General features: G+C 38.1%; 1 pseudogene; it reads left to right on the top strand.

The window, feature by feature from the left end:
• Positions 1-20359: 20359 nt before the first annotated feature.
• Positions 20360-20667, top strand: LOC122225442 (annotated as a pseudogene).
• Positions 20668-21045: the final 378 nt, after the last annotated feature.

Here is a 21045-nt window from a genome sequence, read left to right as displayed (position 1 = left end):
ACCCTGGGATCATGACCTGAGCCAAAATCAAGAGTCAGTAGCTTAACTGACTAAGCCACTCAGGAACCCCCCAAACATGTTCTTGATACTATTTGACAAAATCACTTTAAAACTTATATGGAAACTTAAAGGATCACAGAGAGCCAAGACATTTCTAAAAAAGAAAAGATCAGAGAGAACTGCCTACAAAATCTAGAGATTTATTATAATGGTGTAGTAATAAAGACAGTGAGATGCTGGCATAAGAAAAGACAAATACACCAGAGTCAAAGGACTCGATAGATTCCATATAAAAATGGATTCTTAATTTATGGCAGAGCAGACTTTAGAGAAGGCTATGAAAGGATGAACTATTCCATATACGCCACTAGGAAAATTGGTCATCTAGTTATACACAAAATCAAATTAGGTAAAAATCTTAAAGGTGGAAGGCAAAACTATAAACCTTTTAGAAGACATATGTCATGACAAATAGATCATGGTTGGGGCGCCTGGGTGGCTCAGTCAGTTAAGCATCTGACTTGGGCTCAGGTCATGATCTCACAGTCTGTGAGTTCAAGCCCCGTGTCAGGCTCTATGCTGTCAGTTCGGAGCCTGGAGCCTGCTTCGGATTCTGTATCTCCCTCTCTCTCTGCCCTTCCCCATTCATGCTCTGTCTCTCTCTGTCTCACAAAAAATGAATAAACGTTAAAAAAAATAAAAAAATAAAAAAAACAAATAGATCATGGTTTATTTACATAAGGAACCCCCAAGTATTTCCAAATTCCTGAACAAGCTGACAATATTTCCTGGCAATTTTTCTCTTTCTAGGTTTAAGATGTAGTTCCTGAGGTCATACTGGGGAACCCCCAGGTCAGTTCCTGAAAGTACCAGGCAGCAATATATCCCACTTGGAAAGAGCAATCCAGTGCCCACAGTAGTGTTAATGGCAGATATATAAAATCTGCTCTTAAGTTCTGAAAAATTTGACAATTGCTATGATTTTTATGTAGAAAAAGTTTCTGATCTTTTCTTTCTTTAAAGTGAAAAGAAAAGCTTTAACTATGCATTTAAATCGTCTTTTTAAGAAAGAAATTGTCATCTATACTCTGCATGTGTTTTGGGCTTTTAAAGAGCTGCACAAACAGTTATGTGTGCTTAAAAATTTTCAACGTTCAGTTTAAATATCATCTCTTTATTTGGTTATTCCTTTTCTCTCTTCCCTGTCCTGTCCTAATCTCCATCCAGAATTAATATTACCATAATTTAATTCATCAATCTTTTCCTTTGTGACTGACTAGTGCTTTTCATGCCTTTTCTTTTTTAACGCTTTTTATTTTATTTTTTGAGAGACAGAGCACAAGCAGGGGAGGGGAAGAAAGAGAGGGAGACACAGAATCCAAAGCAGGCTCCGGGCTCTGAGCTGTCAGCACAGAGCCCAACACAGGGCTTGAACCCACGTATGCAAGATCATGACCTGAGCCGAAGCTGGATGCTCAACCAACCGAGCCACACAGGCGCCCCCAGTGCTTTTCATGTCTTAAGAAATTGTTTCTATCCTGAGTCAGAGAGATGTTTTACTATATCAGAGGTCAACAAACTTTTTATGTAAGGGGCCAGAGAGTAAACATTTTGGGCTTTATAGATCATACAGTCTCTGTGGCAACTACTCAATTCTGCCACTATGAGACAAAACTGCCATAGACAATACATAATGAATGGGCATGGCTATTTTTCAATAAAACTTTATTTATGGACACTGAAATTTGAATTTTATACAATTCTCACATGTCACAAAATGTTATTATTGGAGTTTTTCCCCAACCATTTAAAAAGAAAAAAACACATTCTTAGCCTATGGGCCATACAAAAACAAGTGGTAGGCCTGATTTGGGGTAAACCATAGAGTTTGAAGGATTGACCATAGAGTTTTACATAGGGAAGATAAAGAAGCCATCCTCTTCTTTGGCCTGGGAAATTATGGGGGGAAGGGGGGAGAAGAAGAGGAGAGTGAAGCTATCAGATGCGTGTTTCTCAATTTTTCTCTGTTCAAACTCTGGTTCAGTGAATGAAGAGGTATTGTTATGTAAATGACCTCCGCAGGGAGCTATTGCCTCCTATCTCCAATTGAGACTCCATAAAGCAATCCTTCAAAGCGTCCCCACACCAATAGGTCCCACCTGAATCGGCCTGGTAGTACACAGTGATCACAAAGAGGTCACAAAGAGGAAAAGTCAGGACTCCTAGGCCAGCCTCATTTCTCATCCGGAGTAATTAGATAAGTATCATGCAGAACAATAAAGCAGAGATGGTGGATAAGATGTGTTAAGAGGACTGTCATTTGAAATAGGATGTCAGGGAATTTTTCACTTGGAAAATTTTGAGTAAAGCTAAAAATAGGTGTCCAACGTTCCAGGAAGGAAACAAGTGCTTCAGCTCTGAGGTGCCTGGTTCAAGGTACAGCAGGATGGCTACTGTATAAGGTCAGAGGGATCAAGTAGGAAAGTAGAATGAGATTAGCTGAAGGAGATAATGGGGGCTTCGATTGTTGTAAGGGGCCTTAGCTTAAAGGAAGGACTTTGAATTTATTCTCTAAGAGATGGTAAGCCATTGAAAGTTTTATGCAGAGAAGTAATGCAATCTAACTTTTGTTTTTACCAGATCACTGCAGCTGCTATATTGAGAATAGACTTTAAGTGTCAAGGACAAATTCCAGAAGACCATATAGCAGTTTGTTTCAACAATCCGAGAGAGATGATGGTGACATGGATTGGGGCAGTAGTGGCGGTGGTAAGAAGTAGTTGAGTTCTAGATATATGTTGAAGGCAGGAGCAATGGGAGGATTTGTTGACAGAATACACAGATGGTATGGGAGAAAGACGCAAGTCAAAGATGCATCCAAAGTTTCAACCAAACGGCAGCTGAGATTTGGAACCATTATTGTAAAGCATCCACTCTTGTGTGCCTTCCCTCAGTGATCGCTGAGACAAGTAGGATGTTTTTCTTCTTGCTGACCTAACTGAACACCTCTTTATTTGGTGAAGCCCCTACTTCTGCTGCCTGCTTTCTCTGCACAGGCAACCTTCTTCAGGTCACCATCTTTCTTCTTAACTTCTTCTAATCTGTATCATTGTCAACATGCAAAGGGCTGCTGTTTTGCAGAGGACACTAAGTAGCCTAGTTTGTGAAATTTTACAAATGGGATTTTACAGTTCTAAAAAGGCAGGCTCTCTTTCAAGGGTGGCTCCAGACCCTTATTTGAAATAAAGTATCTGGGCTCACTTTGGTCAGCCTTGCTACCAACTAGGGAAACTCTGGTTTGTTGCTGTTGTCGGGTTTCTAATTTATTTCTGAATTTATTTATTTCTAATTTATTTCTAATTTATATTCTGCATCTGGGTTCCAGATTGCTAAGGGTGTGACAAAATGAACATGAGAAATCTGGGGTGCTTCTGTATGCATTTATGTACATTTAATATGCAATGTATCTCCACCCCCTCATCCTCTTATCCCCATTCCTAGCTCTTACTCCTCAAATATTGTACAAGTTAGGTGTGGCAAAATTTAACATCTACCTGAAGACTCGCAGTAGCTAGTGTGCATAAGAATCATTTGGAATGACTCAATGAGATGCAGATTCTCAGATCTCTCTCCTAGAGATTAAAATTCAGTAGATTTGTGGTAGACTCCAAACTGTCCAGGCGAATCTGCTGCAAGTGGAAAATAGCACACAATCTGGGAAACATAGATGCAGGCCAGGCAGTTCAAGGTGGTGAGGACCCATACTGGCCTAGGGTGACAGAACTGGAAGGAAACACTAAAGAAGGCCAGAGCAGGCTCAGACAAAAATGAGCCTAAAGTATCACCTTTGCATCCAACAGTTCTACCTAGTATTGAATACATCTATACTTGACAGTTGGACTGCGTTATATGAGGAATTTGGAGTCTGCTTGACCTCTGTCTGAAGGTCTAAGAAGCCTACCAATTAATTATCATCTACTATCGGGGCGCCTGGGTGGCTCAGTCGGTTAAGCGTCCGACTTCAGCTCAGGTCACGATCTCGCGGTCCGCGAGTTCGAGCCCCGCATCGGGCTCTGGGCTGATGGCTCAGAGCCTGGAGCTTGCTTCCGATTCTGTGTCTCCCTCTCTCTCTGCCCCTCCCCCGTTCATGCTGTGTCTCTCTCTGTCTCAAAAATAAATAAATGTAAAAAAAAAAAAATTAATTATCATCTACTATCTAATCTTGGCCAAATTATCTCGTCCTTGTGAACCTCAGTTTCCTCATCTCTAAATTGAGAAAAAAATGCCCAACTTTTGTGTTGTATGAATTAAATGAGATAATATAAATAAAGCATTTAGAATTCTACCCAACACATAATGAACACCCAATTAAGGCTGATTATTATTATCGGAGGGTATAATACCTGAACAAGGTATTTAAGTATAAGTAAATACCTTGGTACACACACATCCACATATTCATACAATATTGTGTAATTCTATTCTTATCATCAAACAAAGCCCTGAAATCTCAGTGTCTTTTTGATAGATTAAAGAACTTTTTTTTTTCAAAGCCCATATTCTCTAGTTTGTATTAATTTATAAAAATTGAAAATTTCTTTCAGGTCCATCTGTGATTACAACCTCCTAAAATAAGGAACAAGGTCTACATGGATCTTTATATAGTACATTATATATATATATTACATATAGCACATTAGTATGTACCATTTACAATAGGGAATCTCTTGAATGTCTTTGATAATCTTCATCTTCTTAAATATTTACAAAATCTGCTTAGTTTGAGTTATTTTAATAGACTAACAAGTTACTTGAGCAATTGACAGCAAATAAGGTCTGACTCCAAATTTCTAATTCATATCCTAGTGGGGACAATAAAAAGGTGAACAAAGCCAAACAAAAAACATAATTAACAGTTTGGTCATAGCCTTTGTGTTGACACTAACTGCAGCCTTGAAGACTGAGAAATTTTTGACTGGTGATAAAATGAAAAGGAGTAATGGCCCACTTGAGAGTATTCTTGGTTTTATACTGAAAAGTCCAAGAGGGGCGCCTGGGTGGCGCAGTCGGTTAAGCGTCCGACTTCAGCCAGGTCACGATCTCGCGGTCCGTGAGTTCGAGCCCCGCGTCAGGCTCTGGGCTGATGGCTCGGAGCCTGGAGCCTGTTTCCGATTCTGTGTCTCCCTCTCTCTCTGCCCCTCCCCCATTCATGCTCTGTCTCTCTCTGTCCCAAAAATAAATTAAAAAAAAAAAAAAAAAAAAACGTTGAAAAGTCCAAGAGTCACAACCCAATTGATGTTATCTCCAGTGTCTAGAGCCCCTCACAGAATTGGAGGAATAATGGTGTTGAAAGGTTGTAGAGAATGGGATTTAGAAAGCTGAGGAGTGCAGGGTGCAGAACCCTGAAAAGGCTCCAATTAGTGCCTGTGATGGATGAGTCTGGATGTAAGTATCTTGCAATGGGCTGCTACCAGTATCATCCCCGCATAGATCGAAGGAAGCCACCAAAAATACAAATCCCTAAGACCATGAGAAGTAACCCACCTACCACCATACACTTGAAGGTAAGTGGTAGTTACTTTATAGAGTAACATTTGATGTATGTGAGCCTGATCTTCCCATTTCCCTTCCTCCCAAACTAAAGTGACTGGTATGCTTCCTTCCTTCAGCACATACAATTTCAGTTCCCAAAATAAGCAAAGCCTGTTTATCAGGCCCTTTCCCCATCATTTTCATTCTCCATCCCTTAACACCACAAAGCTGGCTCGTGAACCCTCACCTAGGGGCTTCAAGGAAGCTGCTCTTTGCTATTTAATCAGTAGCCACGTCTGTGATGCCATGTTTATGACTGAAGTTTTTTGTTTGTTTGATTTTTTTATTCAAGTATAAATAACATACAATGTTACATTAGTTCAGGTGTACAATGTGATTCAACAACTCTATACATTACTCAGTGCACATTACGAGAAGTGTATTCTTAATCCTCTTTATCTACTTCATCCATCCCACCACCCACCTCCCCTCTGGCAACCATCAGTTTGTTGTCTATATTTACGTATTTGGGTTTTTGTTTGTCTGTTTTTTTCTTTGTTCAGTTGTTTTGTTTCTTAAATTCCGCATATGAGTGAAATCGTATAATATTGTCTTTCTCTGATTTATTTCATTAGCATTATATAGTCCAGATCCATCCATGTTGTTGCAAATGGCACTATCTCATCCTTTTTTTATGGCAGAGTAATATTCCATTATATGTAATTTCATATATGTGAGTATATGTACATATGCACATATCTTTTTGAATTTGTGTTTTTTTTTCCATTGGGTAAATACCCAGTAGTAGAATTTACTGGATCATATGGTAATTTTATTTTTAATTTTTTGAGGAACCCTCATGCTGCTTTCCACAGTGGCTGCACCAATCTGAATTCCCACCAACAGTGTATAAGGCTTCCTTCTCCACATCCTCACCAACACTTGTTGTTCCTTGTGTTTTTTATTTTAGCCATTCTGACAGGTGTGAGGCAATATCTTATTGTGGTTTCTATTTCCATTTCCCTGGTGATTAGTGACGTTGAGCATCTTTTCATTTGTCTGTTAGCCATCTGTATGTCTTCTCTGGAAAAAAATCTATTCATGTTCTCTGTCCATTTTTAATTGAATTATTTGTGAGGTTTTTTGGTGTTGAGTAGTATAAGTTCTTTATCTATTTTGGATATTAACCTCTTATCAAATACATCATTTGCAAATATGTCCTCCCATTCAGTAGGTTGTCTTCTGTTTTGTTGATGGTTTCCTTCACTATGCAAAAGCTTTTTATGTTGGTGTATTCCCAATGGTTTATTTTTGCTTTTGATTCCCTTGCCAAAGGAGACACAGCTAGAAAAGAGTTATTACAGCTGATGTCAAAGACATTACTGCCTATGTTTTCTTGTAGGAATTTTATGGTTTCAGCTCTCACATTTAAGTCTTCAATCCATTTTGAGTTAATTTTTGTGTATGGTATAAGAAAGTGGTCCAGTGGTGCTTGTGTGGCTCAGTCAGTTAAGCGTCTGACTCAGAATTTCAGTTCAGGTCATGATCTTGTGGCTTGTGGGATCAAGCCCCGCAGCAGGCTCTGCACTAACAGCGTGAAGCCTTTTTGAGATTCTCTCTTTCTCTTGCTCTCTGCCTGTCTCCTGCTCACACACACACTTTCTCTCTCTCTCTCTCTCTCTCTCTCTCTCTGTCTCTCTCAAAATAAATAAATAAACCTTTTTTAAAAAAGTGGTCCAGTTTCATTCTTCTGCATGTAGCTGCCCAATTTTCCCAACACAATTTGTGGCAGAAACTGTCTTCTCCCTTGAATATTCTTGCCTCTTTTGTCATAGATTATTTAACCATAAAATTGTGGGTTTATTTCTGGACTGTTCTGTTCTATTGATCTGTGTCTATTTTTGTGCCACTACCATACTGGTCTTGTTTGTTTGTTTATTTGATGCTTGTTTTTATGTATATATGTATTTATTTATTTATGTATTTATTTATTTTCTTTCCAAGTTTTTATTTAAATTCCAGTTAGTTAACACAGTGTAATATTAGTTTCAGGGGTAGAATTTAGTGATTCAACACTTACATACATCTGGTGTTCATCATGACAAGGGTACTCCTTAATCCCATCACCTATTTAACCAGTCCCTCCCCCCCCCCAACACACACATATCCCCTCTGGTATCCATCAGTTTTGTTCTCTATAGTTAAGAGTGGTACCATACTGTTTTGATTACTACAGCTTTGCAGTATATTTTGAAATCTGGGACTGTGACACTACCAGTTTCGTTCTTCTTTCTCAAGATTACTTTAGCTATTTGGGGTCTTTGTGGTTCCACACAAATTTTAGGATTGTTTGTTCTAGTTCTGTGAAAAATCATACGGTATTTCTATTTTCATTTTTTTTGAGGAACCTCCAAGCTGTTTTCCGCAGTGGCTGCACCAATTCATATTCCCACCAACAGAGTCCCAACCTCCTTAGCCTGTATCCAGGCACTATAATAATTCTTATTTTATTTAAGAATAAAATAAAATTTCAAATTTTGAATTTTATCCATTTATTTCATTGGTGCTTATCCTTCTGGGGTCTCTCCTTTTTCATACCAAACTTACTATATTAGTTAGCTTGAGGGACACACACGCACACACACACATATTTTCTTGGGCTATCTAAAAGAGCTATTAACTTTCAGCAGACTTATTCTCTGTGCACCTGCAAAGCTCCATTTTCAGGGAGGCATCTTTTCAAAACCAGAGAAGAGTTCCCTGCTCACACATCATACCATTGCTTCTATTCTGTAACCAGAAATAGTACCAGATACTTGTGGATTCCCAAAACTGAGGAATCCCCACATACCTCAGTTAAAGATTTAATACCTGCTCTCTTCCCCATCCCAACTTCCTATTGAGTCTAGAAAAGAGTTCTTGCATTTCCATCTTGCACACTCACACTTAGAGAGTGTACCTTTGGCTGAGCACCTGGTGTAAGATGCCAAATGAAGAGATGTCGACAATCAAATTCTCTTATTCTTGCCATCTGCACTCTTTTTTTTTTTTAATGTTTATTTACTTTTGACAGAGAGAGAGAGACAAAGCATGAGCAGGGGAGGGGCAGAGAGAGAGGAAACACAGAATCCAAAGCAGGCTCCAGGCTCTGAGCTGTCAGTACAGAGCCCGACGTGGGGCTCGAACTCACAAACTGCGAGATCATGAACTGAGCCGAAGTCGGATGCTTAACCAACTGAGCCACCCAGGCACCCCTGCCATTTGTACTCTTTTCAAGGGAAATTTCAAAAGGATCATACTTGTTTTAATAATGAATACAAATGATGTTTTGATGTACTTTACCTTGTTCCCAACAGTTTTTGTGGGAAGACGTGTCCCCCTGATTTTACTATTAGCACCTGCTGATATACTTTCTCATGCACACCAATGTCTGGAGGGCAATATACACAAGTCTCCTTACTTCACCACATGGAAATCTTGTTTGGAAGTCTGGACAAGTTAGTTGAGCTTTCATCCTATATCTACAAAATGGAAACAGTGATTCTTCCCTCCCAGGGTATTGTGGAGATTACCAAGTGGATATAAAATCACTTTGTAAAGTAACCACATTATAATACAAAAATTCAGGTAATAAAATTTTAATTGGGTTGGCAGCCCAAAGTCTCCTAGTTGGATATCCTTGTTTCCTTAGTTAGGTCTCATTGATTACAAGCAGCACAAATCATATAAAACTAGCTTAAGAAAAATGGGGAAATGTTTTATAAGAATGCCATAGTGTAAAAACAAACAAACAAAAATGAGCACAGAAAAATAACAGAGCCTTGGAAGAGACTAAAACCAAGAACTGAAGATGCCTGGTATTCATTCTCTCTTGTTTCTTGTTTAATTTACCTTATTCTTCTTCAATACTGTCCTTAGACCCGAGCAAGAGGGACATCTGCCCTAGACTCAGAACTTTATTTTTTTTTAATTTTTTAAAATTTATTAATTTATTTGAGAGAGAGAGAGAGACAAGGAGAGGGGCAGAGAGAGGGAGAAAGAGAATCCCAAGCAGGCTTCATGCTGCCAGCACAGAGCCTGATGTGGGACTTGAACCCATGAAGCCACGAGATCGTGACCAAGAGTCAGATGCTTAACCATCTGAGCCACCCAGGTGCTCCTAGACTCAGAACTTTAGAAGGCCCCACTCCTGTCCTTCCCCGACTGCAATCTTCCCCATGAGACAAGGAGTCTGAGGTTAAAAAGAAATGCTCCCACACATGCATTGCCTCCACTATGTATATGTGAGGGCAGGAAGTGTATAGGGACTCACTGTACCTTCTGCTCAGCAATGCTATGGACTTAACACTGCTCCAAAAAATAAAGTGTATTTTCAGTGATAGTGACAACGACAACAACAACAAAAGCTGTGCCTTTCCAGAGCCCACATAGACCTTTCTAGAACATGGTTGGGGCACTTGAGGCCCCAGAATTCCCTACCCCCACCCTCAGTGGGCCTGAGTTTATTTCCAGGCCCTGCAGCAGCCTCATTCCTGGGTCTGTCTTCCGAGGGACAAACTGTTCTGCAAATATGCCCCTCTAATCCCAAACATGCTCAAGGCAGATGGTGAGAAAATGAGTTCCTGGAGCGTCCATGTACATGCAATATACAGCTCTTTGTGGTACTTGATGGAAAACGGACAGGATACAGACCATCTCTCCCCACAAAGTCAGTTTTCATTATGGAATTCTGAGGAGTTCTAGTATTTTAAAACTTAAAATCTCATCCCCTAGGTTGTTGTAAATTATACTTGTCAAGATAGGAACATAGAAAATATTTTATTTAATAGTTTGTTTTCTTATTTTGTGCTTTTCCAATATTTAAACACACAAGATGAGGGCCACCGTTGCACTTTTGCTCCTGGTCCCCATTAATGTTAGGGAAAAGCCAGTTCCTTCCTAAAGCCCTGCTTGGGATTCTCTCTCCCTCCCTCTCTGCCCCTCTGCCACTTGTGAACATGCTCTCTCTCTAAATATAAATAAATAAACATATTTTTTAAGTGAACCTTTCTATAGAAATAAGACCATGAGGGGATGTCTACCCCTAAATCTCCTAGGGGTAGAACAAGCAATTCCAAGAGAAATTTAGCTAGGTGGATTCCTCACTGAGAATCCAACTTCACAGGTAAAATAAATGCAAGTTTTAATCCTTCTATTTCAATAGAACAAATTGGCAGAAAATGTGGAAAATCAATATATTCCAGTCAGAAGACAAATTATACCATGCCTTGATAGTCTTTTTCTCAGCTATTAATAGGAATAATTAGTATGAACTAATGGTGGAGAGGAAATTTCTGTTAAAGAGAAATTAAAGTTTTATTCAAATGATATTCAGTCCCTATCCTCTTATATTTTAAAAAGAAAATCAGTGTGCTAGTACAAGTCTAATACTTTTTGCCTTGTTAGAATATCAAGCTAAGGGTTTTTAAAAGCATTCCATTGATTTATTCTTCCCAATCTCCTTTGTTAAAAAAAAAAAGTAACAAACCTAATAAGGTATACAATGTTTCATTAGAAAACACTTGCCAAGCCTTCTAGCTATAGCAGAATGAATACAGTTCATATTTGGGAACTCCAACAGTCTTATTTGAAAAAATACAAAGGAGTGGAAACTAGTATTTGCTTTGGATACATGAAAAGCATCTGGAATAACAATTTTTAACCAAGATTATCTCCATGTGACAGTATCAAATATGGAAAGAATAAGAAAATATACTCTCAACCTTTTCTGAAAGAAAAGGAAAGCCTCATCAAAAGAAGAAAAAAGACAAGCATACATTGTTAGTTTCTATGTATATTTCTTCACCTCAAATAACCTAATGTTACTGTTTGCACCTAAACTAAAAGGCCTATAGTTTTACCCAAGTCTGAAACTTAATTTTCTCAACATTTCATGCAGACAAAACTTCTGCTGATTTCATTTGGCTCCCATAGACAATATGCAACCATCCAGAAGTCATCAGCAATTCCAAACAAAGGCATTATTTGCTCAGGAGCAACAGAGGGTCCATAAGCTATATAGGAAGAGCTTATGGGCAATAATCCAACTACAATGGAGAATAGAAGTGGGGTCTTCAAACATTTTTGCTTGAGTATACAATTCAAGAACATTTACATACTGTGAAGCCCCTCCAACATTGTTAAATCTAAATATAAAAATTATCTGCATCATAAAATCTAAGTAGCAAAAGATGCAATTCTAACCTATTTTATATTTTGACATTTTAAAAATAAAATGGGTATAATGCTCTTTTAAATATCTCAAAAAGAGTATAAATGATTTGAGGCCACCATCACTCATTCAAAAATAAACGTGAACAAGGTCTTTAGCAGTTCCTTTTTCTCTTTAAGTTCTTATTTTTTGTCACTTCCCTCGTGGAATTGTATAATGTAATATATTTCATGTTTTCCTTTTTCTCTTTAAGTTCTTATTTTTTGTCACTTCCCTCGTGGAATTGTATAATGTAATATAATTCATGTTTTTCATCTCATATCAATCACCTCTATAATATTTCTTTGTAATAAGACTATATACATTGACATTAAATGTTTCTTTCCCCTATAATCACCATGGTCTAACTATTTCATTACAAGTTTTCTGATTATCATTAGTGCTAGTCAACAGTTATTGTAAGCATCATAAAGTATTGTACATTTGCAGTATGCTAGAGTTGTAGGTAAAGAGGGTAGTGAAAAGAAAAGTAGCAAAGGAGAAGTACAATGACTCCATGGAGATGAGTTTTCAGAAAGGATAAACATGAAAGTTTAAGATCTATACACTGACCCTCTTAAAGTTATAAAAATCCAGGTACCCACAGGGACATCTTCCTGTATCCTAGGGATTGCACCCTTGGGTTTAAAGATCTTTGAACCAGGAGAATTGACCTGAGGCTATGTTTACACAGTAAGCACATTCTTTTTACATAGACTGTGTGTGCCAATTAAAAAAACTGTTAAAGTTTTGTAATAATGCTTTTATTGAATGTTGAAAAAATTCAGCCATGAGGTACTTAGGTGGCTCAGTCGGTTAAGCATCTGACTTCAGCTCAGGTCATGATCTCACAGTCTATGAGTTCGGGCCCCGCATCGGGCTCCGTGCTGACAGCTCAGAGCCTGGAGCCCACTTCAGATTCTGTGTCTCCTTCTCTCTCTGCCCCTCCCCCCGCCTTCTCTCTCTCTCAAAAATAAATAAACATTAAAAAACAATTTTTAAATAAAAAAAAAATCAACCTGAAAATGCATTATTATTTTTCTTTGGACTTGCTTAAGAGGCATGGTAGAGACTAATAAGGAACTAAAACCAACTTTTGCCACTCCTGCTGATGATAGCCACCTTTTATCACTATTACAGTTTGGCCTGCAGAAGCAATTGGTTCCTTCAACCTTTCCTAGATTACTCCATGCTTAGTCAACCTACATTTGCTGGTCCAGGTGGACAGATCTCTTAGGAAAGTTATATTCCACTTCTGCAGGTCATCGACTCAATCCAGCCTGAATCTATATCTGTCTTGCAAATTTTGCTGGTGGATGTAAAGAAGCAGTTAATACATTCCAACATCCTGATTTCTTTTTTTTACCTTTTCTTGTAGAGCTATGGTCTCCATTAGCATTTAGTCCACTTTTCAAATTATTGCGGATGACAGCTTTCCAAATATTCTTCCACAGCATAGTATGGTAGTCAGCTTTCCAGCATGTCTTTGTAACACTTAGCCAATGCCCACTTTGAGGTAACAAATTTTGCATTTTTAGTTCTTTATTTCTTTATTTTTATTTTAATGTTTTTATTTTTTTGAGAGAGCGGAGACAGACAGATGGACTGTGAGTAGGGTAGGGGCAGAGGGAGGCACAGAATCCTAAGCAGGCTCCAGGCTCTGAGCTGTCAGCACAGAGCCCTATGTGAGGCTAGAACTCACGAACCATGAAATCATGACCTGAGCTGAAGTCAGATGCTTAACCAACTGAGCCACCCAGGCACCCCAAAATTTTTCATTTTTTAGGATACAGGTTCAAGGGCTATAATGAAACCCAGAATAGTAGTGGTTTAAACAAAATAACTTACAGTCATGTAGCAATCCAAGTTTTAGCCAAATTGGGCTGACGTGGCAACTCCATAGTATTAGGAACCCAGGGCTCAAGTTCTCCTGGTGTTCTGTCCTGTAATTGCTCTCATCAAAGAGGTCTCCACATCATTTCCACATCTCAGATAGCAGGAGGAGAAAGGAGATGCATGGAAAGATATGTATATGACCCAGAAGTTGCACATGTTACTTACACTCATATTCATTGGTTTGATCCTATGGCCACACCCAGTGGCAGGAGAGGCTGAGAAATGCAATCATTGGTCATGTGCTCCAGCTAAATACTCAACCACATGGAAAAGGAGAGAGGATTGGATATGGAGGGCCACTAGCAGAATCTGCTACAATGTCTACTGGAGAAGCTGAGCACACTAAGTACACAACGACACAGGGGTCATTTGGGCCACTCCTCTGAGTTAACTGCCATAGCAGTAGCGGCCACCTGACATGGTCACGTGAGATTATCTGATCAATGGTTATTTTCTGGCTTGACTGGCTGAGAATTATTCTCAAATAATAGTTCAAACTGTGTGGGATTTATATCGGATCAAAAGAACTGCTGAGAGCTAATGGATCAATATTTTCTCAGAACCATGACTCGCTTAAAAGGACACTGAAGAAAATTTTTCCCCACATAAGGCCTATTTTTTTCCATCTGAATGTTATATCCAGAAAAAATCTTTTTCTTTCCCTTCTTCCTTCCTTTTCTCTGTCCCTCCACCTTGTCCTTCTTGGGTTCATATTTAATAAGTAGATATAAACTACCTTATTTATGCCAGGAGCTTCACATATATACTATATAAGCCATGTAACATTCATATGAGGTAGGTATTATCCTTAATTTATAAATGAGGGAATTGCGACTTGGGGAAGTTTACTCACTAGCTCAAGATCACATCACTAAGTTATACAACCACACTATGAGAGTGGTTTGATAGAACTTTCCAGGAAGCCATATATCTCTGTCCCAGTCTAGAAGAGGTGATATGCATATGTAACTTTATGTAACAATAGCAAACACTGCAGTCCAATAGACAAAGAAACTAATAAGTGTAACTAATTTGCAGAGCAATTTTAGACCAGATGGCAGACACTGCTTACAGTCCAACAACTGATTATGTCCAACAACTGATTAATGGATAAAGAAGATGTGGTATGTATGTATGTATATATATAATATAATATATGTATGTGTATATATATATACACACATGTGATGTATGAATGTGACATATATATATATACATGATGAATGGATAAAGAAGATGTGGTATGTATGTATGTGTGTGTGTATATATCTGTGTGTGTATACACACACACACACACACACACACACACATATAACGGAATACTACTCGGCAATGAGAAAGAATGAAATCTTGCCATGTGCAACAACACGGATGGACTGGAGGGTATTATGCTAAGTGAAATAAGTCATTCAGAGAAAGACAGTTTTCCAATGTTTTCATTTACATGTGGAATTTAAGAAACTTGACAGAAGACCATGGGGGAAGGGGAGGAGAAAAAAATAATTTCAAACAGAGAGGGAGGCAAACCATAAGAGACTCCTAAGTACAGAGAATTGAGGGTTGATGGGGAGTGGGGGAAGGGGAAAATGGGTGATGGGCATTGAAGAGGGCACTTGTTGGGATGAGCACTGGGTGCTGTATGTAAGTGATGAATCATAGGAATCTACTCCAAAAACCGAGATCACACTGTATAGACTATATATTAGCTAAGATGACAATAAATTATCTTTTAAAAAATAATAATTAGATATGTTGAAGTTCTAACCTCAAGTACCTGTGAATGAAACCTTGTTTGGAAATAGACTTTTTGCAGTTTTAATCAAGTGAAGATAAGGTCATGAGGTTAGGCCTTAATCCAGTGTGACTGCTGTCCTCATAGGAAGAGGAAAGTTTGAACATAGACATACAGGGAGAAGCCATGTGAAGATACATCAACAGGCACAGAAAGAAGACTATGTAGAGCCATGCAGGGGAAGACACCCATGTGATGACAGGGGCAGAGACCAGAGTGATGCATCTACAAGCTAAGGAACACCAGAGAATGCCAGCAAATGGTAGAAGCTAGAAGAAGCGAAGGAGGATTCTCTCCCCTATGTCTTTTAGAGATAATATGACCATACTTGTTAATTTCAGACTTTTAGCCTCCAGAACTGTGGAACAATAACTTTCCATTGTTGTAAGCCACCCAGTTTGTTATACTTTGTTACAGCAGCCCTAGGAAGCTAATATAGAGCCTAAGCAGTCATCTTGGATCATGAGATGGCTTGCTATGAATGTCAGAACAGCAAGAGAGAAGGAGCCTGGGGCCTTGATGACTTCATGGAAGAGAGTTCTGGACTACCTGTCTGTGGAGTTTACAAGATAAAGAAACAAATTTTAATCTTGAAGAAACAACTGTTTTGAGGTTTTTTATTACTTACAGATGAACCTAATTCTGATACAAGCCATATACCTCTCCTTCTAAGAGGTACTACAAATGGCTATGGTGTCTATTACTAGCCTTCATTGAATGTTCTGGTTCTGTATCCATTTTCTCAGTAGAAATGTTTGAGAGTGTGACAAAGCTGATTATAGGTTCTGGCTCTACCAAGGAAGACAGTGAAATTAAGGTGGCTCTTGAGGATTGCTAAGAAGCAAATGGCTACAGGGTTGAAAAATGCACTCTTTGGATTAAATATGATATGGGGCGCCTGGGTGGCGTAGTTGGTTAAGCGTCCGACTTCAGCCAGGTCACGATCTCGCGGTCCGTGAGTTCGAGCCCCGCGTCAGGCTCTGGGCTGATGGCTCGGAGCCTGGAGCCTGTTTCCGATTCTGTGTCTCCCTCTCTCTCTGCCCCTCCCCCGTTCATGCTCTGTCTCTCTCTGTCCAAAAAATAAATAAAAAAAAAAAAAAAAAAAAAAAAAAAAAATATGATAGTAGCATAGCACAGTGGGTAAAAGAAAGATGGTGGCCTGAAGTACTCTTGGAATCCAAGTCCAACTCTATGCCTTACTAGCTAGCAATGTGTTTTGAGTAAGTCATTTCACGTTTCTACTCCTCAGGTTCCTCATCTGTAATACAGATAAAGGAGACATGTTAAGAGAGAGAACATGAGTGGGAAGATAAGAATGACCTTATAGGACTGTTGAGATTAAATGAGAAAACACACAAAGTGCTTAACACAATTCCAGACACATAGTCAGCTCCTCCTCACCACAAGGTTTTTGCACATGTAGTTCTATTTCCGTGAATGGTTTCCTCCTCTCATTAGACTCTAGTCAAAATATACTTTTTCATGATTAATTCACATTCATGCATTACACTCAGCTTAGAGTTCATCTCTTCAGAAATGCTATCTTGGTCTCCTCTGCAAGGATTTTATGGTTTTTAATCAAAACTCTTAGTAAAATTAGATCTAGGGTCATTATTTGTGTTCTTAGTTGATTGATTTCTATCTTCCCTTCTAGACTGATACTACTCAAAATATGGTCTACTGGCCAGTGCTGGTTTGCAAACTATTTACGACTCATCCTCTAAGAGATAAATACAGAAACTAAGATTAAGTATTTAAAAACTTTTATACTAATTTGATATAGCAATTAGGGCTTATATTTTTCATGTTTGGTTTTTTTCTCATTTCCCTAGTAATTCATTTTTATTATAACTCACAAAAGTGTCCGCTCCATTGATTTTGTAACTGTTTAACTTATCTTAAAAGAAAATAACTAACAAAATGGTAGTTATAAAGCCTTCCCTCTCAATGACTACTTTAAATGAAACGGACTATGCCTCCAATCAAAAGACATAAAGTGGCTAAGTGGATTAAAAATAAAGCCCAACTATATGCTGTCTACAAGAAAGCCATTTTAGATTTAAGGACACATAGAAGCCAAAAGTGAAAGGATAGGAAGTTGGTACAAACAATAACTAAAAGGGAATATGAATGGCAATATTACATCGGACCAAGTAGACTTTAAGTGAAAAATAGTCACAAGAGACAAAGAAGGACATTATACAATCATAGAAGGAAGATACAAGAATTAGAAATATATATGGGCCCAATGTCAGAGCACCTAAGTATATATACTAAACATTGACAAAGCTGAAGGGAGAAATAAGCAGAAATACAACAATAGTAGGAGACTTCAATTCCCCATTTTCAATAATGAACAAGAACATCTTCACATAAGATAAAGAAAGAAATAGAAGGCTTGAATAACACTATAGAGCAAGTGGGCCTAACACATGTACAGAACATTGCATCCAATAACAATAGATACACATTCCTCTCAAGCACACACAAATCTTTTTCCAGGTTAGATCACACGTGAGGTCAAAAAACAAGTCTTAACAAATTTAAGAAGATTGAAATCATACCATATATCTTTCCTGACAGCAATGAAATGAAACTAGAAATCAAAAGAAAAAGGAAAATTGGAAAATTCACAAATGTGAAAATTAAACAACATACGCTTGAACAACCACTGGTTCAAAGAAGAAATCAAAAAGGAAATTAGAAAAATACCTGAGACAAACAAAAACAAAAACACAACACACCAAATTTATGGGATACCACAAAAGCATTACTAAAACACAAGTTCATAATGATACATGCCTACATTAAAAAAGAAGAAAGATCTCAAATAAACAATGTCCTTTATACCTCAAGGAGCTAAAAGAGAAGAAGCAGCTAAATCGAAAGGTAGCAGAAGGAAGGAAACAACAAAGAGCAAAAATAAACAAAATAGAAAATAGAAAAACAATAAGAAAAAAATCAACAAAACTAAGTGTTGTTTTTTGAAAAGATAAACAAAACTGATAAACATTTGGCTAGACTAAAAAAAAAAGAGAGAGAAGCTTCAATAAGTAAAATCAGAAATGATAGAAGAGACATTACAACTGATACCACAGAAATGACAAGAATTATAAGACACTGCTATGAACAATTATATGCCAACAAATTGGATCAGCTAGAAGAATGGACAAAGTCATAGAAACATACAACCTACTATGACTAAATCATAAAGAAATAGAAAGTATGAACAGACCTATAACCAGTAAAGAGATTGAATCAGTAATCAAAAACCTCCCAACAAAGAAAAGCCCAGAACCAGATAGCTTCACTGATTAATTCTACCAAACATTTAAAAAATTAATGCCAATCCCTTTCCAAAAAAAATTGAGGGAACCCTTCCAAACTCATTTCAAGAGGCTATCAATCAATACCTTTATACCAAAGCCAGACAAAACACCACAAGAAAATTACATGCCAAAATTCTTGGTGAATACAGATGCAAAAACCCTCAATAAAATACTAGTAAATCTAATCCAGCAGCAATTAAAATGATTATACAGCATGACCAAGTGGGATTTATCCCTGGAAAACAAGCATGTTCAATATACAAAAGTCAATTAATGAATTAATTAATGAATTAAAAAGTCATTAATTGAACAAAGAATAAAAAAGCATATGATCATCTCAAAAAATGCAGAAAAAGCATTTGAAAAAATCCAACAATGCTTTATAATAAAAACTCCCAACAAAGTAGGTGTAGAAGGAATGTACCTCAACATAATAAAGGCCATATATGACAAGCTCACAGCTAACATCATACTCAGTAGTGAAAACTGAAAGCTTTTCTCTTAAGATCATGAACAAGGCAAGGAACACCCCCAGTCTCACCACTTCTACTTAACATCGAACTGAAAATCCTAGCCAGGGAAGTTAAGCAAGAACTAGAAATCAAAGGCACCCAATTTGGAAAGAAAGAAGTAAAATGGCTCCTGTCTGCAGGCAACATGATGTTATAAATAGAAAACCCTGAAGACCCTATTAAAAAGAGAAAAAAAAAACCTGTTAGAACTAATAAATAAATTTGGTAAAGTTGCAGGATACAAAATCAACATACAAAAATCTTGTGTTTCTATACACGGCCAGTGAACTATCTGAAAAGGAAATTAGGAAAATAGTTCCATTTATAACAGAACCAAAAAGAATGAAATACTTAGGAGTAAATTAACTAAAGTGGTGAAAGATTTTTATACTGAAAACTACAAAACATTGTTGAAAGGAATTAAACAGACACAACACATAGGAAGACATCCTGTATTCATTGACTGCAGGGATTAATATTGTTAAATGTCAGTACTACCCAAAGTGGTCTACAGATTCAAATGCAATCTCTGACGTGGAATCTAAAAGGGGCATGTGAGGGGCGCCTGGGTGGCTCAGTCGGTTGAGCGTCCAACTTCGGCTCAGGTTATGATCTCACAGTTTGTGGGTTCAAGCCCCACATCAGGCTCTGTGCTGACTGCTTGCTCAGAGCCTGGAGCCTGCTTCAGATTCTGTCTCCTTCTCTCTCTGCCCCTCCCCCGCTCACGCTTGTCTCACTCTGTTTCTCAAAAATAAATAAAATGTAAAAAAAAAATTTTTTTAATAAAATTAAAAAAAAAAGGGGGGGCATGTGATGAATGATTTAGCTAAGGTTGAAGAGCGTGAGTGAGAGGTGGCAATGACCCAGAGGGCAACAGTTTCCTCTAACAAGACCCAGGGCTGAGTGTCCCAGGTAGATTAGCCTGGAAGGAAGATTGTTGGAAGAATCCAAGCCACTTTCCTCTAAAAAACTCTGATGTTGCTGCAGGCGTGTGAAGGAGACCATGATTTCCATTTCAAGGCCGCTCTAGGCCCACTAAACAGACACCATGAGCAAAACCCACCCTTCTGAGTTGAAAAAATTTAAGAATAAGAAGTTATCGTTAAAATTGAACAGTAGCAGACATATCCAAGGAATACCAAGGGGATTTGATTTCTTTATGGGTCTTGTGATAGATGAATGTGTAGTGATCACAACTTGAAGCAACTGAACAGCACTGGAAAGGTGGTAATACAAGGAAGCAGTATTATCACATGAGAAACATTGGAACGAGTAGAAATAACGGCTGTGTTCAGCAGAGAAATCAATCATTTCCACATGTCTATTTTACAAAGGGCCTGTTTCACAGGGACATAAAAATTCAGGTTGTGAACATTTGTCATATTAAATTTTTTATTGAAATTGAAACACTTAAAACTCTGCTAAGATCAGGTCCAAAATCCTCTGCCTGACCTATAAAGTTCTCCCATCACTTCGTCCCAACTTAGGTTTCTCGTCACTTTACCCCAGCACCCCTTTCCCAATATGTGTTGTTCTGGAGCCACAGTAGGCCATTCGCTAATTCCTTCAGCATGCCTGGCACTTTCACAACTTTGTGCCTTTGCTCAAGCTATTCTCTGCCTGCAGTGCCTCTCTTTTCCTCTCCATCCAGTGAATTCTTATCCCCATTTGTGAAGCCTTCATGGCTCACTTACTCAGATAGTTTGTCTCTCATTCCACTTCTCCACCATTACA

This window comes from Panthera leo, chromosome B4 (assembly GCF_018350215.1).
Source record: "Panthera leo isolate Ple1 chromosome B4, P.leo_Ple1_pat1.1, whole genome shotgun sequence".
In the NCBI taxonomy this organism is placed as follows: domain Eukaryota; kingdom Metazoa; phylum Chordata; class Mammalia; order Carnivora; family Felidae; genus Panthera; species Panthera leo.
This window is presented reverse-complemented; position numbering and strand designations above follow the sequence as displayed.